The sequence below is a fragment of the Vanellus vanellus genome (genome assembly GCF_965231255.1).
Source record: "Vanellus vanellus genome assembly, chromosome: 1".
Taxonomy (NCBI): domain Eukaryota; kingdom Metazoa; phylum Chordata; class Aves; order Charadriiformes; family Charadriidae; genus Vanellus; species Vanellus vanellus.
Genome location: NC_138905.1, coordinates 111,428,553 through 111,451,531, shown reverse-complemented (window position 1 = coordinate 111,451,531; position 22,979 = coordinate 111,428,553). Strand labels below are relative to the sequence as shown.

At 37.4% G+C, this 22,979-nt stretch overlaps 1 long non-coding RNA gene across 2 annotated transcripts in view; it reads right to left on the bottom strand.

Moving 5' to 3' along the window:
* The window catches only part of LOC309686047, a 191,523-nt gene that overhangs the window by 35,598 nt on the left and 132,946 nt on the right, over window positions 1–22,979 (bottom strand). For both annotated transcript variants that reach the window (XR_014270509.1, XR_014270510.1), the window contains one exon: window positions 2,827–2,892. This is a non-coding gene — a long non-coding RNA (uncharacterized lncRNA). The remainder of the gene's footprint in view (window positions 1–2,826; window positions 2,893–22,979) is intronic.

Below are 22,979 nucleotides of genomic sequence, written 5' to 3'. Positions count from 1 at the left end.
AAGTGGTGATGAATTCCTCGATGGCTCAAGTGTGCTCCAAGGAAAGCTAGAAGGTTGTACAGTTAACTCCCAGGGTGTAACTCTAAACCATACAACCTACTACCTCAACCCGGATGCACACAGCTTCCGACGGTGACCATAAAGTCTTCTTCACTTCTTCAGCCTTTCTTTGAAATGTGACAGCAGCCACAGGCCTATATATTTCCCGTGGGGGTAGGCTTTGAACTGCAGTTATTCCCCACTTTTCAGATGATAAGGCACGTTCTTAGATAGATTTTTCTACTGCAGAGGTAGAACTTCTGCTCTATCTTATTTACATATGTATAAAGATATATATATATGTGTGGTTTATGTGTATATATACACATATATATTTGTTAGGAGTGATCCAAGTCCAACTACATTTATGCAAAGAAATGACTACATGGTCTTCTTTTACAATAAAAATAAAATATAAATCTCTTGGGTTTTTTCTACATTTTTTTGGATGTAATATCATGTGATGGTATATTTAATAAAGCCAGCCAATAGCATATCCTACTCTCCCTCATTGGAAACCCTATGATTCCCTCACATCTCTTTGCAAATTTTAATACGGTATTAAGCCAAAGGTTGCTTAAAGCAACCAATAAAAGAACAAATGACTGAATCAAGTCTGAAGATAAGGCAATGGACAAGAGAAGCGTTCCAAAAACAATATACAGTTTTGTACACTCACATGGGCATGTTGTCAAATACCACTGCAGTGCGTGCGACATAAACTTTTGCCAGATCACCACACTGACACAGACCCATAGAAGCGAGCTTGTGCGGTACGTTTCAACACAAGATCGGATCTACGGGTTTATGCCAATTGGCATCGTTGATTAACATTTTCCTTTTAAAGTGCGATGCAGAAGACTTTAAACAAACAAACATACAAAGCAATGTAGGAATGAGTATTTAAGAGTAAAAATATTACCGTCTATTGCAAAGAAGACTACTTCAAACTTAACTGCATAAGTGGTGGATGCACCAAACAGGCCAAAGACTTATAACTAGCTTGTTTTTTGAAAAAGGAAGAAAAGACTTTTTTTACAGTTTGGTGGCATAACATTGTTTTGTCTTCAGCAGGAGTTAATGTCCTTTCGCACACATTTTGCCTTACCGATGAACCCAACAACTTGCATCTGACTATAGCATGCATACAGCAAGCAAGACCGGAATCCATAATTGGACGTGACATAGAAGTGAACAATACAGGTTTGTCCTTTGTGTCTGAGCTCATATCGTGTACTACAACCCAAAATAAAAATCACCCCACCAAATCTGAAAAGCAATGAGGCACAATGGAATGCAGCTCCCGTACAACATTATAAAGACTGCTTAGCTATTTCTTCATATTACGGGGCATCTAAGTACTGCTTGACAATATCTCACTGATTAAACAACATCTATTAATCAAAGCAAAGGAGTTAATTTGTATATTTTATTCACTAATCCTCCCATCAACGCTGTTCCCTAATAATAAGAATGCAAGTAGAAAAGCAATCTTGCAAAACTTCAGGGTTAACTCCTACAACAAATACTTTCTTCTTATGCCCGGCAAGCAGTACGATACAAATCATCACGCACTGAATATAAGGTCTCTTACGCAACAGACTGAAACAGGTCCTTTGAGGCAATAACCACTAATTCAGGAAGGTGAGCTATAGATACAGTTTTCTAACATACATATTCTAAATGAAAGCATTGATTGATAAACACTGTATCTTTAAGCGTAGTATCTGACACATCAGAATAGCTTGTAACAATATAGTCACAAATGGATTTGTAAAATACAGGCATAAGAAGCAGGCAAAATTTTAAAACCAGGCGCTATAGAAAGGTTTCTTATGATTTTAGCAGGTTACTGAAATCTGTATCAGAATAAGATTTTCATGCCTGCTTTCCACCAGTCCCCACTGAAGGCCTAATTCTGCCATCGTTAGTCGGGCAAAACTCCTTTCAAGAGAATAAGTGCTGCCAATAATAAAGTTTTGGGATTAGAGCAATGCTTCATTTTCTTGCAGACTGCAACATGTATTTCTAGTTCAGTAATGACAGCTGAGTATTAGTAAATGACTTTTTTTTTTCCTTTTCTTTTTAATTTAGTGGATTAAATCTTGCACGTTCAAGTGTACCCTTTTGCACTTTAAAATAATATTAATTTATTTTCTGGAACAGTCTGCTTTAAAGCTGCTTTCACTTTACATACAACACTTCAGCATTGAGAAGGAATGATATTTTTATAATTGTTTTCTGTTGACACTGAGGAGATAGAATGTAAAACAAGCACTCAAACTAGAATAGTAATCTAGCATCGGAAATAAGTAAGCAAACTGCATATATAATTTACTGAATGACTACAATATGTTCTATAAAATTATTTCTCTGATATTCTTGCTTTTTTTTTAAGAGTAGAAGAGATATTCCATATTTCAAAAATAATTGGTCATTACATTATAGTTACATGCTAGCAAAGAGATATACGTACCATAAATATACTAGTAATATAAATATACTAGTAAATAACTGTGTTATATATTTACTAGGCATAACAAAGGAACAAATTACATATTGATAATTCAGTGAATTCTAAAGCTTCATGGAAACATACAGTATACAGGTTACACAAACTGCAATATTCCCAAAAGAAAGTAATCAGAGCAAAATTTTAATACATAACTGTGAAATTATATTTGTAGGCCCTCTTAAGAAAAGAAATTCTTTTAAAGCTAACCTGCTTCATGTTCTTGCCATTAACTTTATTTTTCAACAAAAAAAAAATAAAGATCATTGTATTACCTTCGCTGAATTCTGGTATCATTAACTTCTTCACTTCCTTTTTTCATTTTAATTTTTTTTCTTTTACTAAAACAAAAAGAAGTGAGAGAAAGATTTTGAAATATCTGTTTTATGTAAAGCGTTTTCAGAACAACACAAAACATACACAAAATTAGTAATTATGCTTTTAAGATAGAAAACCGACACATGGCTGACACCCCTCGCAGGGCCATGGGAAGACATGCTGTGAACACACATAGTTTGGCAAAAGTACTATTTCATTTAGTATTTCCTAGTCTTTTTTCACCCCACAAACATTTTATTTTTGTTAGGAATTTCAGAGGGGAAGGAGCATGCTTAACAAAAATAAATAGTTTTTATAAAATAGTGCATACAATAAAGTAATTTGGTACGGAACTTCATAAAAATACTAGGATAAAGTAAATGGCTTAAATCAAGAAACATTTGCAAAACTTTACGGGAAAAAAAAGCAACGAAAATATGTGACTATTATGATCAGATATAGAAATTTAAAAAGTTCTTTTAAGCTAATGCAAACCTTGGTTTCTCAACAGACTTAGGTACTAATGGCATACGTAATTATTCTAACAAAACTATTGGGGAGGGCAGTAACACCATAAATCTAAGAAACACATTCTGGTACAAAATGGATGAATGGAGGTATATGTGTCATATACATAAGGTCTCCATTCAGCAATTTCCCAGAATTCATTGCAGAACAACAAAAATACAAGGTAGCAAAATTAGCATCTAATCTTAGAAGTTACTGTCTAATCAGTAATGTATAAAAAGTGAAGCACATGTTAAAACAGCTTTAAAGTCATAATATATTTATAAAGCTTTTTATTAGACAAACACCTATCGTGAACATTTTGAAAAAATATCAGAGTTCCTGATGAAAAAGATACTGTAAGTTTCAAATTAATTTCTAGCTGAGGACATCCGTATTTTTAACATCAATTAAAAAGAATAGGAAAATATTAAAAAAAACAACAACAACAACAAAACACCGATTTGGATGAGCTTTTCAAAATCTGTCAGTCAGAATGAATTTTGTTACACGCACTTCTAATTGCCCAGTAATATGTTGCAACAGACAGACAAATGCTTTAAGAAAAAGGCTCTACTAAAGCATCATATGCTCAAAACTTCCTTTAACTCTGCATGCACTTATCACAAACATTCTGAATGGATATCTTAAGTACTGTTTTCAGCTATTCCTAAGCAAGTGCCGCTTTACCGAACATCTTAAAATAGTCACTGTTACTAGCTGCTAACCAGGCTTACTTCATGAACGTCCCAATAATGTGCCTTTTATTCCATTGCTTATTACACTGATTTCTTTGTAATGGATTTAGATACAAATTGTAAGAAACTCATATTAGAATTAACTCAATTATAACTTTAATATACTGGCTATGAGAGCGATCGTTTCCTACAGTTTAACACTTTTTTTTTCTCTTCCCCTCTTTAGAAACTGAAAGCATGAGTCACACTATAAAAAAAGAATTTACTTTCCTTAGCAACCAGATCTAAATACTCATCACAACTTTCTTAGAGATAGCCAAAGCTTAGACTGAATAAATGTAACATTAAGGTCTTTGCATAACTGCAGTGCTTAGCTAAGACAAAATGTGCCTAATCACTTATTTCTATAGACACTCGATTTTTTGTTTACGTTCTATTTTTAGCAGTATTAGATCAAACACACCCCCAAAAAGTTAGTTCTTAAAAGTGTGAACAGCTGACTATGTTAAAATTAATACACAAGGACTCAGTTTCAAAACAACATGTTTAAAATGGCTTAAAAAAGGAAAAAGAGGAAAAAAAGAAAAAGAAGCTATACCTGATATGAAAGGTACGTTTTCACCCAGTGCCAAATACTGCTATATGAGCAATAGTGAAAAAAACAAACAAACAAACAATTCATTCCTTCTTTCTTTTTTTTTTTTTTTTTAACTAAAAGAATCAATCTCCTAGGCTCATTTTGTTACACTGTTTTAAGAAGCTCTAACACATCCTGATGTCTCTGTAGTGAAACATGCCAGATTTTTTTTTTTTTGGAAGCAGGAGAGTCACTTTTTTTTTCTGCACTCTCGTATGTAGGACAAACTCAGATTTGTTTCTTCTTCTTAGGGCTCCTGTTCTTTCTCGGAAGAAGACCAGGATGCCTGTCTTCTCTCTCTCTTGCTCTTCTCGGAATTCCAGGCACAAAGCACTGCGCAAAAGCTGCACCAATCCTTGCCGCAACTGCCTGAACAGGACTAGAGGTGGGGAGAGACCAGAAAATTCACCTCGCCCCTGCGCCGGTTTTATAAATGGGGATTGCACAAATCTGCCGGAGCAAAGGGGTGAAAAGGCAGGGTGCCAGTTTGCTACACTATGCTGCAATGATCTCATGTTCAATGCTGTCGCCCCATTTGCCCAGTTCAAACGCTTGTTCATTAAACAGGAGGAAGGAAAAAAAAAAAAAAACCACACCAGAAAAATAAAAAATAACTTTTATCCTTCAGACACTCAGGAGGGCTGTTCTAAACTACAGATCAGCAATAAAAAAATAAAACATGTTGTTTTAAAATGCAGTTATGAAGTATCAATACTCTGCTTATATTTTCTTTCTTTCTTTTTTCTATTTGGAGATAAGAAGCAGAATTTATCAGGCGTGAAAGGGACAGCCTCCTGGTGGTGTGCCAAAAAAGCCAGAATAAAGGCAAAGTTGTGCTTCAAAGCTCAATCGCTTGCTGAGTCTGGCTAAAGTCAAGTATTAAGATCCACCATTTTCTGAGCCATGTAAGAAAAGAGGAAAAAAGTCAGAACGGGCGCTGCTTTCCAAGTCTCCGTTGGCACCATCACAAAATCTCAGCCGTAAGGTCACATGATGCTCTGCCAAATGTGGAGTGCATTCCCATAAACCATTCTGCTGATACTGCGAAGGCAGCTATTGTCTAGTTTATACCCAAAGTTCAGCCCACTCTTCATTGAATTAGCTGAAAAACGCATCACCTTTGGGGGTTGGGAGCCATGGAAACGTCTACCTGGCAGGCTGCCCACTTTTTCTGCCCATCAACCAGAGATGGAATTGTGCTGCCTAATGTAATGATGACTAGGAATGTGAAGAGTCGTCCAAAGTGAATCTGATTCTTGCAAAGCCTGCTTCATTTGCACAGCAAACTCTGGCTTCTTGTCGTGAAAAAGGGGAGGGGGGGAGAAAAAAAAAAAAAAAGGAAAAAAAAAAAGGCGCCTTTCTCCTAAATGTAGCAATTAAAGGTCTAGTAAACATGCCTAGTCTGCAACTTTCCTTCATAACATACTGAAATGGTTCCCAAAATAAAGCACTTGGTATAACACAAGTTTTCTGATTTAAAGCAGCTCTTGCTTTTCCCCGAGTTAATGTGACATTCCCTGAACAGTTTTGTTCCCTAAGGAAAAAAAAAAAAAAATAAAAAAAAAAAGAAAGCACACAGCAGATCTCTCATCTCTCCTTTTTACCTGTCTTTATTACGTCCTGATTTTTATCTAGCACAAATTATACATGTGTGTGGCAATACCCACTAGCAACAGTGGGGATGCAATATTGCTGCAATCTCGCTCAAAGCAGCCTCCTGAAAAAGCCGGTTGTGTTTCCAGCAGCACAAACCCCTTCAGCTGAGCCCTCTTATCTTCACCAGTGAGTGGGACAGCTGGTCTGCAAGTTTGCAAACCAGCATATTTGAGACCAGTCAGCAGCCTCCCTGCTTCAAAATGCATTTCATCTGGATTTTGTGAAAGGAGGTGCAATCAGGTAGAATTTATAAAAGATGCAAGTTACTAAATAGACTAAATAATAGACACAACTCTTCTGCTACAGACCTGAAATTTCGATTTTGTCCATCTATTGTTCTAAAGTAAAATGTCACGTAAAATGTCACTTCCAAATGAATATACCACCTAAGCAACACACGCTCTCTCAGCACCTTAAAACCTCGTACAGAGGAGCTCAGCGTTGGGACCAAATTAACAACAACCTACTTGCTGTTTCTACACCGTGAAGCTTAATAGCGACTGCAAAAGAGATGTTTAAAACGTGGTAATTTCTCTGATCCTCCCATTAATAAAAATGGAGCCATGGGAGGAGCCTCTCTACCTATTAGCATCTGTACAAATGCTCCGGCGAAGAGGAGGTTGCATGCTAAAGAGCTTAGAGCTAAAAACTGGTAAGGAAGGGCAAACAAAGTGGGAGACAACAGGCTAGAGACCGCAGCGGGAGGACAGGAAAAACCATTCCCAGGGACACTGCAGGCAGTAACTCTCCAGCTCGGCTACTTTTATGTTTTGTTTTACAGTTCTTTCCAGTTTCACTTTATTTACCTGGAGGAAATTGAAGGTTCATTACCAAAGGAAGGAAGGGTGAGAACGGGGGCTTTGAAGTGGAGGAAGACGGTTACGAGGGCAGCGCAGCCCTCGGAGGGAGGTCCCGGGGCTGTCCACCAGCGCAAGGGCTGTGGGGGCTGGCTGCACCCCCAGCCGGGACCTGGGCAGCAGGAGGCAGGCTGGTGGTATGTGGCAACCCCTGCCTTGCTCCTGTTGCACCCCGGAGGCCTCCACCCGGGTTTTGGGGATGGCAGGATTGGCTGGGAGGAGGAGAGGGCTCAGGGCAGCCTCTCCAGGTGAGGAAGGGTGGTGCCGGTGGTGCCTAGAGGACTGGGAGAAGGAGTAGCCACCACAGCCCAGCAGCAGCAAGGGGCTGGGAGGAGGTGCTGAGTACAACCTCAGGAGACCAAAGTGACCCTGCTCTGCCTGCCGAGCCAGCACACTTGGGATCAGCACTGCTCTGGTCAACTGGTGGGAGCTGTCTGGCAGAAGAGAAACTTGCTACAGTCCCAGTAAATGGGTCCATGGCTTAGTGCCTCTCTTTTCCAGATTCGGAGCTTTTCAAGGGCCAGCAGCCAGAGGAAAGCCCTCCAATGCAGTGACATGGCATAAGCTCTCTCAAATGGTCTTTCAGAGTGAAATGCCATGCACATGAATCCAGACACGCTTTCCTTTTCTCTGTGAGCTAAAGATGGCTGCCTAGGTGCTACCAGTAGTGGAAATGCTGCTTGTCACTCCAGCTACTTGCCTCAATAGTCCCACGGCTTGGACCACAGGGACTGCACTGAATTCCAGGGACGAAGAGCAAATTCTGCGCGTCGTTATGCCTCAGCCATAAAAATGACACATGGGTGGATTCTCCCATAAAAATCTTTCAGATTAAATAATCTCTTTGGGGTGGATTGTCTCATAAAGGTCTCTGAGATTAAATAATCTCTTTGAGAATATTTGAAGATAAATTAATTTCTCAAGGCTCATAGAACTCAGAAAGCCAATTCAAATGCTTTGATTAACAATTATGTAGAAACAGAAATTTGAGATTCCATTTTTATCGTTTTAGTAGTTATCTCATTGATTTGAGTCAACAGATCAAAACAGATTTTTTTTTTTTCTTAACGGGGCACGTGGGACTCAAACTCAGTTCATTCCACCTTAAACCATAAAAATGTTTAGGCAAGACATCAGTGTCTTCAAAGAAACCACTCACAAGGGTGCAACTTACAAACCCAGCCGCATTTTGAACCATGGTGAAAAATAATAGTTTCATTAGAATTGAGTAGAAACCTCCAACTAAACAACAACGAGTTCGTATCCTGCTCAAATTTACTGCTATTGTCAGTGATGGTATGTGAAAAGGACAAGGGAACAGCCTGACTTTCAGATCTCAGAAGGGTGTTTGCCACTAATTACAAATAATAGGCAGTCTGAGCTGGGCAAATCTGAGTAACAGCTTTTGAGGGACGACAGGCACAGAATCCTACGCAGTCGTTTTTATTTTCCTGTGCGGAAAAACACTTCAATATGTGGTAACCCTCAATAATGAGTATTCACTTCACCAATATTCAAGAAGGATGTTAAAAAGCTGTTAAAAAAAAAAAAAAATCACTTGCATATGTGCCCGGCAACAATTAGAGATGTAGATGAATCTCAGAGTGCTTTGCCTATGAACAAATACAAGGGCGACACAAAGGGAACCAAAAAGGCATATCTGCGGGAGGGCCTGGCCCTGTTCAGCAGCAGCTGGAGAAGGCAGGGAGGCCGGGTGGAGGGAGGCTACACAGGACCGACCTCTCCGCAGGAGGAGAGCGCACCGATCCTTCCTCCACCCGGGAGGCAGGAAGGGGAAGGAAAAGAGGACAGGAAACCTGAGCTGGGCTGAAGGTTTCTGCTCACAGCCGAATATGGTTTCCATGTCTGTACTCAGGTCCCACAGGACAATCAGCACCCCAACCTTCTTAGCTTAACAAGCAGTTTGCAAACTAACTGGAAAGGAAAAAATCAGAGCCTTCCCTGGGCGATGGCAATGCACACAAATGGCAAGTACGCCACTGCAGTTACTACAGATTGAAAGTTGAAAACACACAAAGTGAAGAGGACATGCAAGTGCTGGATATATTACAGACTTCTGGATATCTTTAATGTACTGAATTGCATACACTTCATGATAAAATGGTCTTGATCTGCAGACCGCATTCTCAAAGGCCCTAGTATATAAAGGTGACAAAAATTATTTTTAAAATGCATGCAAATGAAAAGCTATCGTCTGTTTGCTACTTCCATTTTATCATCAAATGGCACTGTGCCTTCTCTTTTTTTTTTCTGCCTTAAGGTTAACAGCACTGAATTAAGAGACTTAAGCAAGATGCTCTATGTTAAGAGCCAGAGATGTCACTCATCATAAATTTAACTGTAATTTTTGCCTTTCTAAAATTTTCACGAACAATCTTGCTTTAAGTTCCCTCTCCTCTAAACTTTTCACTGTGTTATCTCCAACCTAGTTAACTTTTGGTCACTTTGGCTGTATGGCTGGCTACCTGAACTTCACAACTTTCCTTCTGCTTTGCTACCGGAGAAAGAAAATCTTTACCAATAAATAGGAACAAAACTGGAGTAATGCACAGACAATAATCTTGTTCACACAAGAAAAGCCTTCTCCACAGATGTTTTAGGAAGATCAGCTATTCCCTGTATAGATATTCACAAATAGCAAAGGGTGCAAATATAATGAATTGAAACAGCTACTGAAAACTCAGGTGAGCCTTTTCCAATAATTATTCCACAGTATAAAAAAAATCACCCACTCCAAACAGGAGCCACCATTCTGTTCCTCACAGGGAAGTACGGTTGTGGTAAAATAAGCAGCATGGCTGCATTGCTGGAGGAAGGCTGGTGCTGAGAGAAGCCCATAGCAAGGCCCAAGCAAAAGCCAGGCTCTATTGCTATTCCCCATTTCTTAAAAAAACTAGGCCTTTACGGGTAATCATTCGAGCACAAAAAGATATGACACTGTCTCCACAAAGAATGAGACAGTACCTCAGACAGGTGAAAATGCTCACGTTATATCAAACCAAACCTGATGATAGGAAGAGCTTTGCCACAGACATTTCCTTCAACATACTTATTTCAGCCCCCATTTATTTCACCCCTGTCATTCCAGAAAAATTAAGTAAGTTCAGAGCAAGAGGTACAACATTCAATCCCCTCAGATACACCAAGTCTTAGACATAGAAAAACACTCCTTCCATTCTCTTTATCTCATTTATCACTTGCAGATCTAAGCGTAAATACAACTGAGCATTATCATCACCATTCATCAGATGAAAAAATCTGAAGCATCTATTTTTTCCCAAATTTAAAAACTTTTAGCACATCATTCTTCGAAATGTCTAAGTAGCATGGCAGTTAGATGTTTTTTCCAGGTCTGGAGCCAAAGGTACCAAAGATTAACTTGTTTTCATAAACAATTTATCATTACTATATAAAGCATAGAGTACCTGACATCGCTCAGTGTTAAGTACACTGCACTGATAAGTACTACCTTGAATCAGATAATATCTAAATTTCACCTACACATTTTGCCCCGACTTGACCACTATCTTTGAAAACTAAAATCTGAAGATACTTTGATTTAGTTCCTGGTCACTAGAGCAGGAAGACAGTAAATGCAGAGAATTAGCTAGCAAAGAGAGTAAACAACAAATAATTCCTTGCGTGCCTTCTACTTGGGATAAATAAAGCAATGCCGACTCCTTTCCTTAACACCTCTTCAAGACAAGGACAAGTATAGCCAGGATTGAAGCCAGAAACTGGTTTATTAATTCCTGATTTAGCAGCATGCTTAGTGCCTAGACCTGCCTCAGTGTAATTCCCATCCAAATTCTCCCCTTTACAAACTGCTGCAGTGCTTAGTTGAGTTGCACACCTACATTGAGGGAACATCTTCACAACAGCAATCCTCTCCCAAGCTTCAGAACGAAAAATCGTCATGAGTCTGGGATCGCACAGACGTAACTCAGGGGAAAGCACAGATGGCTTCCTGTTCCCTACTGTCCAGCAGGTTGTGTAGCAAGGGTCCTCCAGGGCCACTTATTTTTCCTAGGACTCATTCTTGAGCTGAATATAACCCGGGAATAAAAAGGATGCTGCAAGAGCAGTCTCCATACCATTGATTTCTCAATCAGTGATAAACAGTTTTTATGTTTGTACTTCGTACCTTTCCCATATGACCCTGTATGAATCCTGGCTGCTCAGAACTTAAAATCTTATGCAATGTTATTTAAGAGAAGTATTTTGCATAGCTGCCTTGAGCCAGAAGCAGCCCTCAGTAGAACACGTGCTGTGTGTCACTTACGCCCCTCCTGCTATAACCGACTACGGTCTCACACACAGTTCACTGCTCGTGTGCAAAACCAGAAAATAAATATTTTTGAAACATCCTTAATTATTTCAGGAAGGAAGTTACATACATCTTTAGATTCTTATATTCCTACAAATCTGAACAGTACTTTCCAAAAACATTAGAATGTTTTGCAGGCAGGTATATATATACACGTATTCAAACACACCCCACACATTTTGGTAATTTACTCACAAAAATGTGGGGCCTGTGCATGCACTTTACTGGGTTACATTTGTATCAGGCTGAGTTCTGTTAGCCAAAAAAAAATTGGTCAGGTCATAACTCTAAGTTGAAAAGAACAAACATATGCATTATAGCCCATTGTAAGGTGTGTTTTTGACTCAGGAGACTAAAGGATCAATTAGTTTTGAAGTAAAAATCACTAAAACTGGATAGGAAACAGTTTTATATACCCCACTTTTCAATTCCTCTACTATGAATTTTTGAGCCTGCGTAACAGCACAAACCTTCAAATCTAGATTTTTAAGTACTTTTATGTTGGAGTAATTAACTCTTTGTACATTAAAATGTTTTAAATGTTCATTCTAGATTTTTACTTCTTCATTGTTTTTAGTGCAAATAGCTACTTTTTGATTTTTTTAGCTTGAATTGGCATGATTTTGTGAGTAAAACCTACACTTCAAAATAATCAACATCCTCAGATAACCCGAACAACATAGAGATGGAGGCAGAAGAGATCAAAGGCATGGAGCCTTCTCGGAAGATTGAGCAGGCTATGAGTGATCAAAGGCAGAGGAGAGAGTATGCTGGATCTTAACTCCAGCTTCCACTATACATGTATAATTTACAGGTTATTGAATTGTGTGGAGGGGAAGTATTTATACATTAAATATAGGTTACAGGCCTGAAAAGTTATTTAAAATAAAAAAAATGAACTTTGGTTGTTGAAAATGTCCAGGCAGGATCTTTCACAGTGCACTTTTCCAATATTTTTTTTTTCCAAAAGGAAATGGTGCAAATGCAAGCAGCTTTCTTTTCAATGAATCGACATTTTCTGACAAAATCAAACAAACAAAACACTATGGCTGGTTGGTGTCATCACAGAAGAGATATTGTGTTGTTTGGAAGCGATAACTCACAGGAATAGTGGAAAACTCATGTTCTGAGTGAAGCACTACGAATTATATTAGCCTGCTTTTCAGAAGATTTAGAGCACACGTAACTGAAAATCTTTATCAAATTACAATTCCAGGCTATCTATGTGAAATTCACATTGTGCAATCACATAAGGGCATTTTTTTAGGTTTTGTCCTACACATTTTGGTAATATTCCTGTGTACAACCAGCCTTCCATCTGGAAGACTTTTCACAGCTTACCAGCACCAGGCACTCAACTCAGCACTGAGACGAGCTTTCATGCAATCGGTTGAGTATCTTAGCTACCAGATCCTTGGTTACTTGGTCATTATTCATCTCTATCAGAATTAACTTCTGTACTGGAGAAAACATTTGCAATTAAAATTTTCCTAAAAAGAAAGAATTATTACCCCAAAGTTTTGATTTGGCAAATCAATTAAGAACGTTTTCTCTGAAATTCTTGAATAGCTACATAGAAAATAAATACCAAACATTGTGTGTACATATTCAATAAATGAATTCAGCAATGCACAGATTTATTAATGATTCGTGAATTCATATGATTCGTGATTTCACAGCTCATTGAATTTCATGATATTACATATATCTGCTGCCCCAGTGAATATATAACACTGTGACTTTCATGTTAACATCAAATTGTTTTCTTGATGGGGAGACAGGAGCTGCACCACAGCCAATATTACCATAGTATAGCTGAAAACACACTTGAGCTTAAGAGATGGTTCCAGTTCACATGTGACAGCCAAAGCTGCAGACTTTGACAAAGGGTGACGTACTATAAATAAGCACAGAATGATTATTGGAGAACCCGAAATATGCTGAACGATTAAACAAAAGCAGAGAGTATAGCCTGTTAGTTACTGGTTTGAAATTTTCAGTGCTGAATGCCTGAACAGCACAAAGGAGTTTTCAGAGCACTAACAAGGGTGCTGTACCTAAAAGGTGTTTTTCTCTTTCCTAGCAATAAGGAGAAGACCTTTATTTCTTATTTCAAATTGTGACAAGAGTACTTCAGTCCTGTTTCAACAACTTCCTGGAATTCTGAACTACTAGTTAGTAAATGTTTACATAAGCTGTATGGACTTAAAGTCATTGAAAGGATTTTACTTTAAAACTGTATAATGCCTAGTTCTTTGAGATCAAAGGCAAGAATTTGCATTTTTTTATTACAACAACAACACGCAAAGCAACCGTTGAACTAGAGTGATCCAATACGAATATAATGCTTTTTGATCAGTACTGGGCACATCCTGACTTAATAACTAGGAGACATTAATTGTTCCAGTGGCTCAGAGGTAGAGTATCTACAGAAACGTGCAGTCTAGGTGGAGGGAGCTGTCTGGTTTGCTCTCCAGAAAGACTTGGTTGTTGAAGAGGGTCAGTTTATAACTGCCGCAAGACATTTGTAATGAGGTACATTCAAAGGGTAGGCAGCTTCAGGGTATATAAAAGGATGCTTCTGAAGATTTTCTCGTGCCCTCTTTTTTATATTTCTCTGTCTGTAACAGGAAATTAAAGGTTACTAATCATTTAATCTACAAACACTTTACTTTCAATTTGTTAACAGATGGTTCATTCAGCCCAACTTCAGTGGACTATATTTGATTACGTATCTGCTTCCTGAAAAGGTATTTTTCTAAAACACTATGGTAACCGATGCTTGCTGAGCATGAAACATAGCAACCAGATTTCTGGAATGCATTTCTGGATAGCTTTTATCAAGCACGAGAGAAGCAGAATGCAACATGTAGAAAACAGTCCTCTTACTTAAAATGCAGTTAAGTTCTGCAAACAGAATCCAGTTCTGTCTTCAGAGGATTAATAGTAGCCTCGGGATTGTGAATTTAAGAGAAATAAACAGGGAATGTCAATTTCCTATATGAATTTGAACAATATATACTTGACAGAATGTAACGTTGTGCACAAAGTACGCAGTAACCATGTCCTTAATCCAGTATGTCCAGAGATGAACCTTTTATTTCCATGCTGTGGGAGAGGAATGGATCTGCATAAGGTATCTGGGCCTTTATCATGCAAACTCTAACACTTGTATTCATCTTCACTACAATTAGCTTGTCACTGAAATTAGGGGAACCATCCATAACAATATAAGCAAGCATGCAGAACTTTGTTGAGTATGGGAGCCTTGAAAACAAAACGCCCTGTAGCAGATGCTGGCTTTAATTATGTAAACATAAAAAATCAGTGCAGTAAAACTCCTATACTTTATTCAGGCCTTTTGAGATGATCTAAACAGTAACATATAACATTAGGATGAACTAAAACATCCATCAGTATGCCATCCTCCGCTTCAGATCATTATCTTATGCTGGTATCTACTGACAACTTAATGCGGTTTCAAATAAATAGCCAAATGGCTCCTCCTATATATATGTGGGGGATCTCCTCATAAATTACCTCCTTATCTACCTGGCAAAAAGTTGCTTTCATCACAAATAGTGCCTACTCGTTTCCCTGAACTTCCTCCCCATTTGTCTACTTCCATCTGTTTTCAATAGCATCAGCCACCTTTCTTGGATGTCTCTATGCCTAATGACGAGCCTGGAGTGTCTCAACAATCTAAATAAATAAGCATAAGTATTGCTTTGCTCTCAAAAGATGTGGCAGCATACTAGAAGTACTTAATAATGAAAAAGAAAATTAATATAGTATTTGTATACATTGTCAGTCATAATGTAAATCCTAATCACTAAGTATTTGTAAACTAAAATTATCACAGGAAATAACATTTTTTTGCCAAACAAGACTTTCTGCTACAGCACCATTTCATTCAAACCTCCTTTTGTGATTTTCATTCTGAAAACTTTTTTTTTTTTCTGTGGGAGAAAAATTACGTATCTCAAACTCGTTCATAATAAACTATTTAATTTCTTTATTTTGGCAACTCCTCCCAAAAAGTCAGTACTTTCTGTGTCAATGATGTGATGTGACCAAATCCCCTGTTTACTTTTGATATTAGGGAGTTACTTACCAACGGGTAATTCCTATTCTACAGGTGTATGGCCAATCCTGAGCTATTCCGTAGATACTATAGTATGTGTGTACACGCAGACACATACGTAGTTAAAGAACCCTTGTGAAAATATTGCTTGGCAGCGAAACGCATCCCTTGAGTGTAGCGTATGATTACATACATATACTACATTCATACATACATACTACAATACCTCTCTCCCACCCTTTCTGTCTTTCATGAATCCCTCCTTGGAATTAGGTTCTGGAGCAGAGGACATAGGAGAGACTAGTATGGATCTGTGGGCATTATAAAAACTTAGAGTTATTTAGCTGATAAGTAATCCCTTTTTTTCTGGTTGTGGCATCATCCCCATAGTATAGTAAGAAACTTCTACCAACAAAATACTCTCTTCTGGAAAGGAAGGGTAATTGATAAGTTGCTGCAAATTAAGAGCTCTGCTCTTCAAGAAAGATTCTGCTCCTGATATCAAGTTGTGCAATGTAAATCATGAAGTTTGCAAAAGTGTTTAAGCAGCAACCATACATATTTCAGCTAAGGTCATAATGTGAGTTCCTGGTAGTTCCTGAGTACTATTCACAGGCGGTGCTTAACAACAGAATCATGTCTGTCGATAATATGCCTGGATGTGAATACCATGTCTACATATAGTCTCAGTCAAGCTGGACCATTCATATCTTTCCCCTAAAAGTTACAAATTGCTTATTTGAACTCTTAAATATCTCATGTCACTCAAAACACTAGATAATGCCTGTTACAACTAGGAAAATGTGTAGCTTTGCCTATCCAGGATTTGTGAAAACAAGATTATTCAGCATAAACTGATTTAGGCAAAAATCCAGCCCAATTTTTATATGATATCTGTGTCCAAATTCAAGCCCTGCATTTTATTCTGAATTAAAGCATTTAGTAGGATGAGCACTGGGATTTCAAATGCTGAGCTCTTTCTCGGTAAAGAAAAAGTTGCAAAATGAAACATCCATTTGCTATTTGACAGAACACAGAACTGCATAACGGCCATGAGACAGACAGTTGCAACATTTACAAAATAACCTGTGACACAAGATAAATACAATGCAAGGAAATCCTGTTCTGCACATGCTACAGACCCATTTTTGCAGATAACAGAACTGTAAGTAGTTAGACATGGATTAAAATTATATGATCAAAAAATTTTAAAGTTTGGTATCAATGAAGAATTATCCATTTAATTAGTCGGGTATTTCTATGACACATACTGTGCATAGATATTTTAAATATATATATTTTTTAAGATTTTCTTCAGAAACTCTTTTGTTCATTTAAACACTTACTTTAAAACCAGAATTTTCTTGGACCTTCCAGCAAAAATTGACACAAAAATACATCAGAATTGAAGAGGTTTTTGAAATATCATAAAATTTCTTTTCTATTGATAGAAAGAGTCCCTTCAATTGTTCTTTGATTTTTTTTTTAATCCATAGTCTTCTAGCTTGTGTTTGAGTATTTTGAGACGCCTCTCCTTCCCTTGCTGTTTATATGTGTTCAGTTTCTGGCTTTTTCTGTGTACTGAACATAGTTTTATTTTTTAGCTAAGATGCATTTGCCTGTTCTTCCTTTAATACTCACTTTGAGTAGATTCTTAACGCAGGTGGTTCTAGGTAGCTCCCAAGCACTGCTTAATTAGAGCACAAGGTCGCAGGTTGCCCAGGTACCAGCAATCCTTGCTGGCCACAGCAGTGTTTACCAAAGGGAGGGTTCTCCAAAATTCCTTCTGCGCTGGGAATAATCTCACAGAAGAGCTATAAAGATACCGTATTTTGGAAACTTTGTTCCTTTCCAAGTTAAATATTGGGTTGATTAAAATCCAATAGTAAAAAATTCTGTTCTTTTTTATAGGTTGTTATACCTTCTAACAGTCTGTCAGACATTTCTGAGCTACTCTTGAAATAGATACCAACCTTCGTGGATAAAATGGCAATACCTTACTACCCTTAACCTCAGAAAGTCTTTTCGGTGTCAGTCAAGACATGTAAGTCTGTTCTCTTTCACCTAATTAGATATCATTTTCATCATTTCTGCTCTTTCCTCCTCTTTAGTTTAATATTTCCATATGCAGAATTTTTTAACATTGAAGCAAGTTTTCACAGCTTCCCCGTTCCTCCTTCCCTCAAGTCTACAGGAATCACCATGTAACAGCAGAGCACTAAGCAACAGATGCTAATCCCATAGTTTAATCCACCACCAGAAAGTAATCAGATATTATGATGATAAGAGCAGTATAATAACCTACATGGAAAAAAGTATTTTCATTGTTCATTTTTATCTTCTCTCCCAATTTAGATTTCTGTGCTTTGAGGGAACTTATTTCCCAGAAGTACATCTATGATGTACTATTTAAATGACAGCATGGTTAACATGATTTTTTTTACTCTGTATAATCAAGTCTATTATACTGATAATATTGTACAACTTTTAGGAATATTTAATTGCCATTCAAATACTTAACCACACAGACATCTACTGTTTATTTTAATATAAGGTTTAATTAATCTCCTTGTTACTGCTAAACTGCTGTGTGTGAAAAGAAAAAAAATACTGTATAATCCACGTGATCTGTATTGCATGATTTCTTATCATCAAAATGTTTTATTTGGATTATACCTGTCCACTTGCTCAGTCTTACTTCAGTTTACCTTTTTCTGTTGGAACATAATCTAAACGCTTTCTTATTCCTTTTCACTGTTCTCCCTTCAAGATGTCAAATGTACTTAATTGTCATGATTTCTATCAATTTCTAACTTTCCCTAATATCAGTCCCTCAAAAGTCCTACTTCCTAACTGGACTACAAACATGGAAACCTTAACAGCTGTATGATAAAAAACATTTGTGTTTCACTGAATCAAGATATCAGATGATAGAGTTTTATCATAATAATCTTTCATCTATATCCTACATGTATATTTCTATTATTTTTTTACATAAATGCAATAATCTTATATAGGTATTTAATAATTGTTTGTAAAATAATAATTTTATTTGATTTTATTCAGAATTGTGCTTTTTCCAGTGTAGCTTGTGATTATTATATATTTTGTTAGAGGAATGAGCAGTATCATGAGCAGTACAGTTGAAACAAATTTGCATGGAGACACATTAAAAAATACAATGCTCCATAAAATATATCTTGTTCACTTTAGAGATAAAATTTAATCATTTCAAGTGCATAAGAGGATATTAATCCTGCTTAAACTGCAAATGTTAACATACCTATCTATGATGTTGCTAATGATATTTTCATAATGTTGCTATTACAACTACATGCATTATAGGTACAGGCTTATAGCAAAGCCTGTTGGTTAATTTATTAAGTCTTCAGGTAATGCTTCTGACCTTCACTGCCAGCAGATTTACTCATTTGATACTTGTTGTCAATGTTGTGTTTTTAGACTATAATTAGTTTTATATGATTTGCCTAAACGAATGCACAGGAATTGTAGGCTAGGTTGACAGTTTCTGCACATGTGAATAGATCATGAAGAATAATACACAGTACTTCACATTAAAACAAATCTAAACTCTTAATTTATACTTAGGAAAATAATGGGACTACTCGTATGGATAAGTACCTTCACTGGTAAAATTCGCAAGTGGGGCTCAGGCCTTGTGAAGGATGGCAGGAGAGGAGGGAACTCTTTGGTGAAGCACGTTAAACGTGTGGATCTTCATGTGCCTCTCCTATCCTTAGCAGCTAAGAGATGCTCACAGAGATCATGACTTTCCTGTTACTACTCACCAAAAAGGCAAGGCTGGTATTATAATATGAGCAGGTTTTCAAATCTTCTGTGCGATTTGGAAACAAGATATGTAGCTGCTTCCCTATAAAGAAACCACCAAGCCTCTTCACCACCTAACCAACAACAAGAAGAAACCAACCTGCCAAAGGGTTTCTTCAAAAAAGTCTTTTTTCAGTTGTCCTGCTTTCAGAGTTAATCTTCTTTCTAGTGGTTGTAGTGTTTCAGTTTGTTATGAAAGGAATGTCAATAATGCATATTTTTATAGTTGCTGCCAGGTGGTGTTTATATTTTTTAAAGACTTCTTTTCAGCTTCCCATAGAAGCTGAGAAGGAGCCTAGACAGAACAATGGAATGGCCAATGGCATATTCCCTACCATAGACAGCATGCTAAGTATAAATATACAAGTCGGGGTTGGCTGGGTCAGCTGGTACTCACAATCACTGCTCAGGAAAGTACCAATTCATGGAGTGATAAGAGTGACTTGTGTCATTATTATTATTTTCCTTTGTTATTGTTCTACTAAACTGTCGTTATCTCAACCCACATGTTTTTTTTTCCTTTCCCTTTCCCGTCCTCTTCTCCTTCTTCTCCCTGCTCTTCTGGGGAAGGGGAAGAACTCTGCGGGTGGCTGCGTGGTCCTAGCTGCCAGCTGGGGTTAAACCATGACACAGTCATTTTTTTTCAGATGAGGGAAAAGAAATCATGGTACTTAAGGGCATAGGTACAATGGTATTAATGGGCAGCCACGATCAGAAAAATAAAATATTGACTTTCAGATGCTACCAAGGTTCAGCAAGAGCTGTGACTGTTTATAGACTTTGGCAATTCATCTGCTTGTTTAGCTGTCAAGTGCAGAGTTCTGGCATTTAAATCCTGGTGTTAAGAGCAGAAAATGTTCACAAACTAAGATGAACAGAAAGTATGTACTTGTGTGAGACAGGCAAGGGTGAGGCGTAGGAGGGTATGCCCTAACTATGCTTGACACTTTTTTTAAATTGCCACGGCTACTTTTTTCAATATGAAACATCAGAGCTAAAGTTTCAAAGATGCACTGCAAGTGATTATGGGAGTCTGAACTACCTCACTGATAAAATTCCAGAGAGGAAGAAATCTACTGTTCTTGTCTGACAGTGCTATTAAAACGGTGGTTTAGGTGGCTTGTGAGCTAAATGTCACAAACATCAAACCCTGAGCACCTCCTTTCCAAAATGAGTGACATCACCGTATGTATAAACGTAAGCCTGAAGTGGGAGTGCAAGCAGGACTCAGTATGAGCCATTAAACCTTTTTTATATTTACTGCTTAGGGGCAAACCATAGCAATGCTGTATGCTAGAAACAGCAAAAGCAATTCGGAATCTGCCCCACAGGAAGAAATACTTATTAAAAATACGTCTTTTTGGTACACTTTGAAATGTATAATCTGTTTTAACAATGTTGAGCACAATATAAATGCAGATTGCGCAAGGTTCTACTAAGCAAAAAGCCTAGTCACAGCATTATGACAGTTTTATGACATCTAACCATCATAGCAAGTGAAAACATGGAAGAGATGGCAGGTGGAAAGAAGTACTTGGTATTCAAGGAAAATATTAATGGATGTGTCTAAAACATAACTACCTTTTAAGGTGTCGTGCTTAGAAATATTTGCATAATATTATCTTTTAAATTGCAGTGTGTACATATTAATATTACAGTGTCACTCCCAGTAAATCTGGCATCTGTACATTCAATAGGCCCAGTCTAGCACACTTGCATCTCTCTATCACAGACATTTGGAGTCTCAGTTGAGGAAGTGTCTCAAAAGCAAGACAACCCAGACATGAAGAAACATCAGTTTGTGGAAAAAACCTGAAAGCCCCCAAACAAATTGTGTCCTAGGAAAATGTGTGCAATGAGAAGGTATGCTCCAAGGCACCTGCCATCCTTTCCCCACATATATTCTTTCTTAAGTCATTCTTCTTCCTCTAGATAATGCCTGTTTTATAGGTACTAGAAGTCTGTACGTAAGTACATAAATACTAAGAGTCCATGAACAACCTGCAAGAGAACTGAAAAAGAAAGGTGTACAGAACAATTTAGAAATAGGACCAAGGAGTTTAAAAACGAGCAAAAAACCTCAATGATGAATTATTAAGCAAAGCATATGCTCCATATATGTCCTTAGTCTTTGGTGTTATATACTTCCTAGCACATTTTTTACCTCTTCCTTTCTGCACTCCCCACTTTTCCCTAAGAACTGCATCACCAGATCCATGTGAAATGTTGGCTGCTAGATTTTCCTGTTTAAAAAAGATTATGCTTCTTAGTCAACAGAAATAGACCAAAAAACCCACAAAGCTGCATGTGTCTGATCTCGTTATCAATGTGAACAAAGACTTTTCTATTAGATGGTGACATTTTGGAATTTGATGCCTATCTGCAGCGAAAAGCAGGAATTGCACCACAGATCCTGTGAGCCCAGGCTGACAAAGATGTGATGTTTTTCTTCTACTACACAAGACAGCATTAAAGGCAACGACACCTTGCAACAGTTAAGATTTCTATTCTGGTTGCTTTTAAAAGCATGACGAAAACATTACAATCACTGAGTCTTAAGGAGACTAAGACATACCTATGAGTATGCATTCAAGCACTATCATTTTCTAGCAAGGCCCTACCACGTTCGCTTTTCAGAGTGATACATGGGGAACAGATTTAGACTTGTAAATCTGCCATTTCCTAGCTTTCATTAGTTTCACTTTGTAACATAAGTAACTTCCATAGAACGTAATTTCTCTACAGTGTAGTTTCTATTCAAGAAGAATTAGATGTGCTTGCTAAAAAGCTTTTTGCTTTGTTTTGTTTTAAAACCATTGTGAGTTAACAGGATACAAAACTTTAGAACATATTACTGTCTTAAAACAGAATTGGCACACAAAACTCTATAATTTAACTTCTTGAATTCATTATAGCTGCTGGCATTTCCAGCAGGACAGTTGTAAAAAGGTTGGAAAATATTTTAACTCATTTCTAGCAAACCTTTCTACAATTTTCTTCCCGATTATTTGCTTAGTTGCATTCCTGTAGATCAGAAAACAAAGTTGTCAATGCTGTGTAAAAACTATCCTCAGAAAGGGTTAGAAAAATGAAACTGTTAAGAAATCACAAGACAATTGTAGAACAGCTGTTCATTTTTGCTATGTATTAGGAAAATGAAGCAAATAACTTCAGAAATAAAAGACGCAGTAATAACTTCCTGAAGATATTCGTTCAAACTACAAAATTACACTGCTGGTATATTTAGGTGAAATTTCCCTTAAATGTTCCAGGAAAAACTACTTAAAACTAAGCCTTTGGACATATAACAGTTTTTAAGATACTGTAAAACATGAAGCAAGTTAGTATCTCATCCAGTTATTCATTTTGAGAAAATGCCAAAGCCACAATAGTTATAGCTCAACTGTTCCAAGATGAGGCTTGTAGTTCACAGCTCCTGTAACTTCTGACGTACTACTGTCTGGAGGTATTTGA